This window comes from Pristiophorus japonicus, chromosome 2 (genome assembly GCF_044704955.1).
Source record: "Pristiophorus japonicus isolate sPriJap1 chromosome 2, sPriJap1.hap1, whole genome shotgun sequence".
Classification (NCBI taxonomy): Eukaryota; Metazoa; Chordata; class Chondrichthyes; family Pristiophoridae; genus Pristiophorus; species Pristiophorus japonicus.
Genome location: NC_091978.1, coordinates 28,372,808 through 28,385,344, shown reverse-complemented (window position 1 = coordinate 28,385,344; position 12,537 = coordinate 28,372,808).

Below are 12,537 nucleotides of genomic sequence, written 5' to 3'. Positions count from 1 at the left end.
CAAATAATTGACAAGTGCTACATTTTTAAGGTTGAATAAATAAAACGAAGATTTAGTTCATTTTAAAGCCTGCAGCTTCCTTCTCCCCTGCTGCAGCCAACATAGCAGTTGGCAAACACCTCCATAGTAAGTTAGTCTCATCGGCGTTGTATATTTGATCTGTGGTCAATTTAATTTCCTGCACCATTTCAGCAAATATTCTTGAATAATTCTGTGCGGCCTCATTGTCTGCTGATTTTTTCTCTTCCGACAAATCCAGCTGGTGAATACCGTGGCGCTGCTTAAAATATGTGAGCCAGCCCTCTGAGAAAATGCACTCTTCAGTTAAATTCATTTTCATCTTGAAGTCCTCGGCCTTTGCTGTAATCATTGGCCCTGAAATTGCCATACCTTCAGACCGTTTCAAAGAAAACCATTCACAAAGCACTTGGTCGAGTTTGTCAAGCCTTGGCTTTCGCAAATTCTTGCGGGACGTTGCCTTCACTGGGGATTCAGAAGCAGCGGTGAAACTTTCTAAATCTTTCTTTTGCTTCTCGATATCGTAAATTGTTGATGATCCAACTTCATATTCGTCCATCAAAGTACGCACACTTCTGCCAGCTTCAGACTTCTTTATCATTTCTAATTTCTGCTGAATGTTCAATACTTATCGTTTCCTAATGCTGCATTTGTTTTTAGTGCTGTCAGAAGGCATTTTAAATTGTTTGATTACAGGGTGTTTTGAACAAGTACACTCAACAGACTGATGTGTTGCAATGAACCGCTTTCAATGTGTGTGACAGTTGAAAAGTGAGCTAGAAGTCCACGCCTGCGTCAATTCATGTGTAACTGAGCAACCTGTCCACGTTTGCGATAGTTAAAGTCAGCAAGCTATTCAGGTGTGTGACAGTTAAATTGCCGAATCTCGCAAGATTTTAAATTCCGTTACGGCGGGTTTTCCGTTACATTCGTATCCGGGTAAACGCGAGTTTACTGTACATATGTACATGTATATCAATGTAATATTTACTCTTGCGGATCCCACAAGTTCGTTCCATCGTTTGCGGCATTGGTTGCCCTCACACACCTCGTTGGTCGCCAACGAGACCACCTCTGCTGTCTCGGCCCATATCTTCTGGTTGGCCTTTGGGGTGGGCTTCCCACACCCTCCCTGCATTAAATCACCCCAGCATAACTCGACTTCCTGCAGGAAGGAGGCATTTTCCTTGTCCGAGAACCTCCTGGCTCTTTTGCGCCCTCCAATGTGCTCCTCTCCCAGCTCACTGCACTCTCCAGCGTCAGTCTCCACAGCGTGCTGTGATGCCTCCTCCTCTCTCTCCATTATAGGCCAAATTCGGTCAAATATGTGGCTGGTAACACCTACTTTTTGTTTGTCTACTTGCTGTGAAGCTCTAAACTCTCCCTCCTTCCTCCCAAAGCAGCCACACCACAACCAGCCACGCCTTCAGTCCCTCTGAGCTCCCTCTCTCTTTGTCTCCTCTTCTGCACATGTCATGGTGACCCTTGACCTCCAGAATCGCAGGAATCGAACGTTGCCATGCCGTTGCTAAGGACGGCCACACTTTACAGCAGAAGGTCAGAAAAATGTAATGCTACCGCTCATTTTATATCGCTTGCGGTAACGCCCATTTTCAAAAGTGGAGACTAGGTGGTTTGAAAATGGGTAAGAAGCCGGCGATCTGAAAACCCTTTTTTATCGCCCATGCCGGAAATATTGCCCATGGGCGATAACCACAAAAGTGGAGGTTCTAGCCCCAGGTGACAACACTACTCTATCGCGCACTGGACCCATCGAGGTGAGCGTATCTGCGCTGGTGCTGGGTGCGCTTGGGTCTGGTGACGATACAGCCTCAGAGAATGGAGGTTCCTCTGAGGAGTCATCTTCCTCCTCCAGCTGGACAGTGGGGGCGGGGGCGGTAGCGGGGGTGGGGAGGGGAGTTGATGGGACAGTGGGAGAGTAAAGAGATTAATTAGAAGTGTTATAATAATAATGGGTGATGTTACCATTATGCACATGATGGCATTTCACTGGCTGTTGACATCAGTCACCATATGAGTGACTGTTGTATGCCATGTGGCTGTATGAGATGTAATTCTGTCACCAGGTTGCTGGGATGTCCCCCTCTCTCCGTCTCCCACTGCCAGCATCTCTACAACCTCGGAGATCTCCAGAGCCCCATCCTCTGCTGGTGTTAGTTGGATGAAGTGCGGAGGGCCACCTCCAGTTCTCTGCGTCTCTGGTGTATTTTGGGCTCTTTTCTCCTGCGAGGAGGGAGAGAAGGGAAGTTTGAGTGACAGTGATGGAATGAGTGCAAGAAATGAATTGGTTACATCTGTAGAGGGTGAATATGAGGGAGTGCGGTGCCAGGGCCAAACGACCTCCTTCTGTGGTATCACTTGCTATGATTGCATTCGGATGAGGGTGAATGTGAGGGGTGGCTTGTCAGATGAGGATGTGAGTATGTGCATAGCGAGAGAGAGAGGGATGGGTGGAGGTGCAAGGTATGTTGGTGTGAGGAATGATGTGCAGGAGTAGGTTTGGGAAGGCAGAGTGATGGTATTATGTTGACAGCCACATCACCATGAATTCTCTGCTGCAGAAGGCTATGGATGCTGAGTCTATTCAAGGCTGAGACAGATAGATATTTGGAGTCTGGGGAATAAAAGGATATGGAGATTGGGTGGGAAAGTGGAGCTGAGGTCGATGATCAGCCATGATCTCATTGAATGGCGGGACAGGTTCGAGGGCCCATAGGGACTACTCCTGCTCCTATTTCTTATGTCTTAAGGTGAGTGTGGCTTTGCAATCACCTTTTCTGAGCTCATGAGATCATTGAATCATTTCCTGCACTGGAGCCAGGTCGTCCTGACTTCCTCAGCTATATCCAGCCAGGCTCTTTCTGTTGCTTGTGGAGGTCTCCTTCGCCTATCAGCAGGGAATAGAGCCTCTCTGTGCGCTCTCACTGGCTCTGCCAGAGTAGGCAATGATGAGTCTGGAAAGCATGGTGCAGTCCTCCGCCTTTTGCTATCCAGCCTTGCAACTTTACAACAGAACTCGGGCCTGTATTTGCCAGGTCCCGCCCTTTCAGATGAATTGAGTGCAAGACTGCTTTATATTTCGGCCCTGGAAACGAGTCATCGATGACGTCATGAGACCCGCTCCATTTATTAGGGCCGGGAAATACGCATGAGGCTTTCCATTGGGGCCATTAAGTTAAAGTCGCTCTGAATAACGCGCTGCTCATAACATCGCATTCTCAACCTGCTATGCGACCCGCTTGCACCCAATCCAATGCCAAGGTAACGATTCTGGCCCCTGTCTCTCTGACATTTGCAGGGGATGACTAGACAGTGATATTCAGAATTATCCACTAGTTTTTCCCGTTGACATCGAATTTCATCGAACGCACAGCTCAGAAACAGACCATTCGGCCCTACTGGTCTATGTTGTTGTTTATGCTCCATGTGAGCCTCTGCCCACACCTCCTGATCTAACCCCATCAGGGTTTAAATGCACTATTGTGTCAGGCCAGTGATTAGAGGTTTGGAAGTTAGCAAACACCTCAATGTTAGATGCTCTCATGCGCAATTCAGTGACAATATTGGTGTAATCCCGTTTAGCCAACAACAACATCTTGCATTTATATAGTGCCTTTACTGTAGTAAAACACTCCAAGGTGCTTCACATTAGCGCATTCACAGAAAAAAATGGCACCGAAACAAAGAGGGAAACATTAGAGCAGGTGACCAAAAGCTTGGTCAAAGAGCTAGGTTTTAAGGAGTGACTTAAAAGTTGAGAGAAAGATGGAAAAGCGGAGCAGTTTTTGGGAGGGAATTCCAGAGTTTAGGGCCCAGACATCTGAAGACACAGCCGCCAGTGGTGGAGGGAAAGAAGTCGGGGATGCACCAGAGACCAAAAGTAGTGTCACGCAGAGTTCTTGGAGGACTGTTGTGCTGGAGGAGGCTCCAGAGATAGGGGAAAGCTGAGGCCATGGAGGGTTTTGAACATGAGGATGAGAATTTTTAATTTGAGGCTTTCGTGCACCGGGAGCCAATGTAGGTCAGCGAGCACAGGGGTGATGGGCAAATGGACTGGGTGTGAATTAGGCTTTGGGCAGCAGAGCTCAAGTTTACGCAGGGTGAAAAATGGGAGGCCGACCAGGAGAACTTTGGAATAGTCAAATTTGGAGGCAATAAAAGGATGAATGCACATTTCAGCAGCAGATGTCAGAGGCAGGAGTGGATATGGGCTGTATGGGAGGTGGAAGTAGGAGGTCTTGGTGATGGAGCGGGGTGGTAAATGTTAAATGTTCAATGTATCTTGGTTCCTTTAACATCTCTCCAACACTGAGAAAAATACGAGAAAATTAGATCCTTCTTGCACCTCCAGCTGCTAATCTCCCCCTCCATCTCCCTTCACCTCTTTCGCTATTTTAGTGGTACTTCAATATAAGAACATAACAACATAAGATTTAGGAGCAGGATTAGGCCATTTGGCCCCTCGAGCCTGCTCCGCCATTCAATAAGATCATGGCTGATCTTCTACCTCAACTCCACTTTCCTGCACTAACCCCATATCTCTTAATTCCCTTAATATCCAAAAATCTATCGATCTCTGTCTTGAATATACTCAAAGACTGAGCCTCCACAGCCTTTTGGGGTAAACAATTCCAAAGATTCACCACCCTCTGTGTGAAGAAATTTTTCCTCATCTCAGTCCTAAATGGCCAACTCCTTATTCTGAGACTGTGACCCCTGTTTCTGACTCCCCAGCTGGGGGAAACATCCTCCCTGCATCTACCTTGTCAAGTTCTGTATAAATTTTGTATGTTTCAATGAGATCACCTCTCATTCTTCTAAACTCTAGAGAATATAGGCCTAGTCTACTCAATCGTTCCTCATTAGGACAATACCCCCCATCCCCGGAATCAATCTAGTGAACCTTCGTTGCACTCCCTCAATGGCAAATATATCCTTCCTTAAGTAAGGAGACCAAAATATACACAATACTCCAGGTGTGGTCTCACCAGAGCCCTATATAATTGCATTAGAACATCTTTACTCTTATAATCAAATCCTCTTGAAGTAAAGGCCAACATACCATTTGCTTTTCTAATTGCTTGCTGCACCTACATGTTAACTTTCAGTGATTCATGTACAAGGTCACCCAGGTCCCTCTCAACATCAACATTTCCCAGCCTCTCACCATTTAAAAAATACAGTTGTACCTCTCCAGTCTGGCACCCTTGGGACCTGACCGGTGCCTGACCAGAGAATATTCCGGACCACGGGAGGTCACACCGACCCTCGCATTGTCAGCAGTACCCTAGACTTACCGGGTACTGTTGACAACGCTGCTGACAACGACCCGGCGGTGCTCTGCACGTGCCAACTGCGCAGCATTTCTCAGGCCCAGCTTCGGCGCCTCAGTCAGCCGCCATGCTCCTCGCTCCCTCTCCGCGCCGACCCGATCTCGGAGGAAAGACCAGAGGCAGCGGGGAGAAGAGGAGCAGCCAGACCCAGGACACAGCATGGGTCGCGACCCCCGCCACCGGGAATGATGCCAGACCAGGGATGTTGCCGGACCAAAGAGTCCTGGACTGCGGAGGTACAACCTATACTCTGCTTTTCTATTTTCCCTCCCAAAGTGGATAATTTCACATTTCTCCACATTCTGTGCCATTTGTCATGTTTTTACTCACTCACTTAGCCTCTCAATGTCCTCTTGGCATCCTCCTCACAACTTACATTCCCATCTAGCTTATAGTCAGTGCTCCTATCTTCCTGCTGAGCTGCAAATAGACTGTCCTACTCTTCTTCAACAACAACAGCAACAACAACTTGTATTTATATAGCATCTTTAATGTAGTGAAACATCCCAAAGCGCTTCAAAGAAGTGTTATGAGGCAAAAAATTTGATACCGAGCCACATAAGGAGAAATTAGGACAGGTGACCAAAAGTTTGGTCAAAGAGGTAGGTTTTAAGGAACGTCTTAGAACATAACATAAGAACGTAAGAAATAGGAACAGGAGTAGACCATACGGCCCCTTCGAGCCTGCTCCGCCATTCTATAAGATCATGGCTGATCTGATCATGGACTCAGCTCCACTTCCCCGCCCACTCCCCATAACCCCTTATCCCCCTATCAATTAAGAAACTGTCTATTTCTGTCTTAAATTTATTCAATGTCCCAGTTCCCACAGCTTTCTGAGGCAGCGAATTGCACAGATGTACAACCCTCTGAGAGAAGAAATTTCTCCTCATCTCTGTTTTAAATGGGCTGCCCCCTTATTCTAAGATCATGCCCTCTAGTTCTAGTCTCACCATCAGTGGAAACATCCGCTCTGCATCCACCTTGTCAAGCCCCCTCATAATCTTATACGTTTCGATAAGATCACCTCTCATTTTTCTGAATTCCAATGAATAGAGGCCCAACCTATTCAACCTTTCCTCATAAGTCAACCCCCTCATCCCCGGAATCAAGCTAGTAAACCTTCTCTGAATTGCCTCGAAAGCAAGTATATCTTTTCGTAAATATGGAAACCAAATCTGCACGCAGTATTCCAGATGTGGCCTCACCAATACCCTGTATACCTGTAGCAAGACTTCCCAGCTTTTATACTCCATCCCCTTTGCAATAAAGGCCAAGATACCATTGACCTTCCTGATCATTTGCTGTACCTGCATACTATCCTTTTGTGTTTCATGCACAATTACCCCCAGGTCCTGCTGTAGTGCAGCACTTTGCAATCTTTCTCCATTTAAATAATAACTTGTAGGAGAAAAGAGAGGTAGAGAGGCAGAGATTTAGGCTGGGAATTCCAGAGCTTAAGGCCTATACAACAGAAGGCACGTCCACCAATGGCTGAACGATTATAATCAGGGTTGCCCAAGAGGGCAGAATTAGAGGAATGCAGACATCTTGGCTGAAGCAGATTTCAGAGATAGGGAGTGGCGAGGCCTTTGAAAACAAAGATAAGAATATTGAAATCGAGGCGTTGCTTAACCTGGAGCCAATGTAGGCCATCAGCCCTTCATAGTCAGTGCGCTGAAATTTAGATAGTCTGCCCTTTTAATTCATTCATTCCCAGGACTTCAAAACGATGGAGCTCCTTGCCTCCCCAAGTCTGTCCTTCCTCCTGCTATCTTCAGGCAATTGACACCCAATAATTGATGCCTCCTAATTTTTATCTTCTGACTTCGTCTTCCCTTTTTACTTTTCCTTTTGATTTTGGTGATGTCCTGTGCTCTGGGTGCTGGCTCTTCACTTTGATTTTCAATAAAACTTTATTTTTTTTTGCTAGATTTGGGGAACCACCCGACTCAGAGGAAACCGATGATCGTAATCTGTGCTAATGAGGTCCGACCGCAGTAAGTAGATGTTCAATCAGCTCCTCCACCACCATAATTAGGCCTGATTTGTTCCTTCACAGTGGGTGTCCTTACAGACCTTTGTCTTTCCCTCTGATAAAGTTTTCTTTATTATTTCCAAAGCTCAAAGTAATGCACACTGGGCTCAGAATAAGATGGTAACTGTGATGAAATATGGTCACAGAGGGCCCTAGAAAAAACAATTTCCTAATGGAGCATAAAGAGTATTCATTAAAACTAAATTACAGTGTGTAATTAATTCACCACAAAATACCATTATTGTTGCTCCATTAATTTTGAAGTATTTGTGCCTATAGTGACAATTATATATTTAAATTGCTCAAAGTAGATCTGCCGTTGGAAGATAAATAATTTCTTGGGCAATTCTCAGGTAAAATGGTTGACCTTTACAGCCACACTGCCAAAATGGCAAGGTCAATCATAAACACCAACCAAAAAAAGATATTCTTTTGGCAGGGTAGATGCTGAGAGGTTGTTTCCCGTGGATGGAGAGTCTAGAACTAGGAGGCATTGTTATAGGATAAAGGGTCAGCCACTTATGACTGAGATGAGGAGGAATTTCTTCACCTGCGGATTGTGAATCTTTGGAACTCTCTATCCCAGAGGGCTGTGGATGCTCGGTCATTGAGTATATTCAAGGCTGAGATCGTTTGATTTTTGGGCTTTAAGGGAATCAAGGGATTATGGGGATAGGGCCGGAAAGTGGAGCTGAGGTTGAAGAACAGCTAAAGAAAAATAGAAACATAGAAACAGAAATCTACAGTGCAGAAGGAGGCCATTTCGGCCCATTGTGTCCGCGCCGTCCGACAAAGAACCACACGGCCCTCGGTCAGCAGCCCTAAAGGTTACATATAAACTTATGAACAATGAACAAAGGCGGACAGGTAAAGAGCATCCAGCCCAACCAGCCCTCCCCCTACACCTACAACACTCCTTGTAACGCAATATTTTACACTCCACCCTACCCGGAGCCATGCGATCTCCTGGGAGAGGCAAACAAACAGATAAAAACCCAGGCTAACTGGGGGAAAAGAAATCTGGGAAAATTCCTCTCCGACCCATCCAGGCGATCGAAACTAGTCCAGGAAACCAATCTGGCCGTATTCAATATACTGAAGTACTTACCATTGTATCTGCGCTAGCCAACAAGAGGTTATCCAGTCTAATCCCACTTATTGGCATTTATTGCAAAGGGGATGGAGTATAAAAGCAGGGAACTCTTGTTACAGTTGTCGAGGGGTATTGGTGAGGCCCACCTGGAATACTGCATGCAGTTTTGGTTTCCATATTTATGAAAGGATATACTTGCTTTGGAGGCAGTTCAGAGAAGGTTCACTCAGTTGATTCCGTAGATGAGGGGGTTGACTTATGAGGAAAGGTTGAGTTGGTGGGGCCTCTACTCATTGGAATTCAGAAGAATGAGAGGTGATCTTATCGAAACATATAAGATTATGAGGGGGCTTGACAAGGTGAATGCAGAGAGGATGTTTCCAGTGATAGGGGAGACTAGAACTAGAGGGCATAATCTTAGAATAAGGGGTCGCCCATTTAAAACTGAGATGAGGAGAAATTTCTTCTCTCAAGAGGGTTGTGGATCTGTGTAATTCGTTGCCTCAGAGAACTGTGGAAGCTGGGACATTGAATAAATTTAAGATCGAAATAGACAGTTTCTTAAACGACAAGGGAATAACAAGGGGTTATGCAGAGCGGGCAGGGAAGTGGGCCTGAGTTCATGATTGGATCAGCCATGACCGTATTAAATGGCGGAGCAGGCTCGAAGGGCCGTATGACCTACTCCTGCTCTTATTTCTTATGTTCTTATTGGAGAAAGAGTCAGACTGAACACTGTGAGCTCAAAGTAAAGTGTGACCTTAGTCTTTTATTGCAGGTCTCCAGAGTGCCTTTCCAACCTGTGAAGTCTTCTTAAATACCTGTGCTCCCAAGGGATTATGGGAACCCTTGGGACTCCAGGGAATGAGCCCTCTGGTGGCTGTACAGAGTAAATACAAGTCCACATATATAACACTTATGTTCTTATGTTACCAGCTCGAGGTCTGTAACCCTGCAGGTTACAGCACTTCAAGTGTACATCCAAGCACTTTTTAAATGTGGTGAAGGTTACTGCCTCTACCACCTTTCCAGGCAGTGAGTTCCAGACCCCACAATTTCCTGCATGAAGAAGCTTCCCCTCAAATCGCCTCTAAATCTTCCACCAACCACCTTAAACCTATGCCCCCTCTTAATTGATCCTTCCACCAAAGAAAATAGGCCCTTGCTATCCACTATATCTAGGCCCCTCAAAACTTTATACCCCCCCCCTCAATGAGGTCTCCTCTCAGCCTCCTCTGTTCCAAGGTGAACAAACCCAGCCTATCCAATCTGTCCTCATAGCTAAGATTCTACATTCCAGGCAGCATTCTCGAAAATCTCCTTTGCACCCGCTCTAGTGCAATCATATCCTTCCTACAATACGGCGACCAGAACAGCATGCAGTATTCCAGCTGTGGCCTAACCAGTGCATTATACAATTGAAGCATAACCTCCCTGCTCTTGTATTCTATGCCTCAGCCAATAAAGGCAAGCATTCCGTATGCATCTTAACCACCTTATCCACTTGGCCTGCTACTTTCAGGGATCTGTGGACTAGTACTCCAAGGTCCCTTTGTTCATCAGCACTTCTAAGTGTTTAATGTGTATACCCTTTCCTTATTAGCCCTCTCCAAGTGCATTACCTCACACTTCTCCGAATTAAATTCTATTTGCCACTGTTCTGCTCACCTGACCAGTAGATTGATATCCTCCTGCAGTCCATGACTTTCCTCTTCATTATCAACCACACAGCCAATTTTAGTGTCATCTACAAACTTCTTAATCATACCCCCTATATTCAAATCTAAATCATTAATGTATACCACAATAAGCAAGGGACCCAGTATTGAGCCCTGCAGAACCCCACTGGAAATATCCATCAACCATTACCCTTTGCTTCCTATCTCTAAGCCAATTTTGGATCCAATTTGCCACTTTGCCCTGGATCCCATGGGCTTTTCCCTTCGTGACCAGTCTGCCATGTGGGATCTTATCAAAAGCTTTGCTAAAGTCCATATACACTACATCATACGCACTACTCTCATTGACCCTCCTGGTTACCTCCTCGAAAAATTCAAGTCGGTTAATCAAACACGATCTTCCCTAAACACATCCATGCTGACTGTCCCCGATTAATCCTTGCCTTTCTAAATGTAGATTCATCCTGTCCTTCAGGACTTTTTCCAATAATTTTTCCACCACTGAGGTTAGGCTGATAGGCCTGTAATTACTTGGCCTATCCCTTTCTCCCTTCTTCAACAAGGGTACCACAATAGCAGTCATTCAGTCCTCCAGCATCATGCCTGAATCCAAAGAGGACTGGAAAATGATGGCCAAGATCTCCGCTATTTCCTCTTTTGCTTTGCTCAACAACTTGGGATGCATTTCATCCGGGCCTGGGATTTATCCAATTTCAAAGCCGCTGAACCATTTAATACCTCCTCTCTCACTATGTTTATTTTTCACACACCTCCTCGATAGCAGTATCTGCATTGTCCTCTCTTTTGTGAAAACAGACGCAAAGTATTTATTAAGAACCATACCAACATAAGAAATAGGAGCAGGAGTAGGCAATACAGCCCCTCGAGCCTACTCCGCTATTGCTGATCTGATCATGGCCCCCTTATGCTCTGATCATGCTCCCCATAACCCCTTATCTCCTTATCATTTAAGAAATTGTCTATTTCTGTCTTAAACTTATTCAATGTCCCAGCTTCCACAGCTCTCTGAGGCAACGAATTCCACAGATTCACAACCCTCTGAGAGAAGAAATTTCTCCTCATCTCAGTTTTAAATGGAAGGCCCCTTATTCTAAGATTATGCCCCCTAGTTCTAGTTTCCTCCATCAGTGGAAACATTCTCTCTGCACCTACCTTGTCAAGCCCCCTCATAATCTTATACATTTCGATAAGATCATCTCTCATTCTTCTGAATTCCAATGAGTAGAGGCCAAACCTACTCAACCTCTCCTCATAATTCAACCCCCTCATCTCCAGAATCAACCTAGTGAACCTTCTCTGAACTGCCTCCAAAGATAGTATATCCTTTTCTAAATGTGGAAACCAAAACTGTACGCAATATTCTGGTGTGGCCTCACCAATACCCTTATAGCTGTAGCAAGACTTCCCTATTTTTATACTCCATCCCCTTTGCAATGATGGCCAAGATTCCATTGGCCTTCCTGATCACTTGCTGTACCTGCATACTATCCTTTTGTGTTTCATGCACAAGTACCCCCAGGTCCCGCTGTACTGCAGCACTTTGCAATTTTTTTCCATTTAAATAATTACTTGCTCTTTGATTTTTGCTGCCAAAGTGCATGACCTCACACTTTCCAACATTATACTCCAACTGCCAAATTTTTGCCCACTCACTTAGCCTGTTTATGTCCTATTGCAGATTTTTTGTGTCCTCCTCACACATTGCTTTTCATCCCATCTTTGTATCATCAGTAAACTTGGCTACGTTATCCTCAGTCCCTTCTTCCAAGTCGTTAATATAGATTGTAAATAGTTGGGGTCCCAGCACTGATCCCTGCAGCACCGCACTAGTTACTGGTTGCCAACCAGAGAATGAACTATTTATCCCAACTCTCTGTTTTCTGTTAGTCAGCCAATCCTCTATCCATGCTAATATGTTACCCCCAACCCTTTTATCTTGCACAGTAACCTTTTATGTGGCTACCTTGTCAAATGTCTTCTGGAAGTCCAAATACATCACATCCACTGGTTCCCCTTTATCCACCCTGTTCATTACATCCTCAAAGAATTCCAGCAAAGTTGTCAAACATGACTTCCCCTTCATCTTCAAGCTCCCACATACAGATTACCCTCACGGTCTCTAATAGGTCCTGCCCTTTCTTTAGTTATCCTCTTGCTCTTAATATATTTGTAGAACATCTTTGGGTTTTCCTTGATTTTACTTGCTAAGAATTTTTCATGCTCTCTCTTAGCATTCCTAATATCCTTTTTTAATTTCACCTTGAACTTTCTAAATTCCTTCAGAGATTCTACAGTATTTAGCCATCAGTATATGATATAAGCTTACCTTTTTAT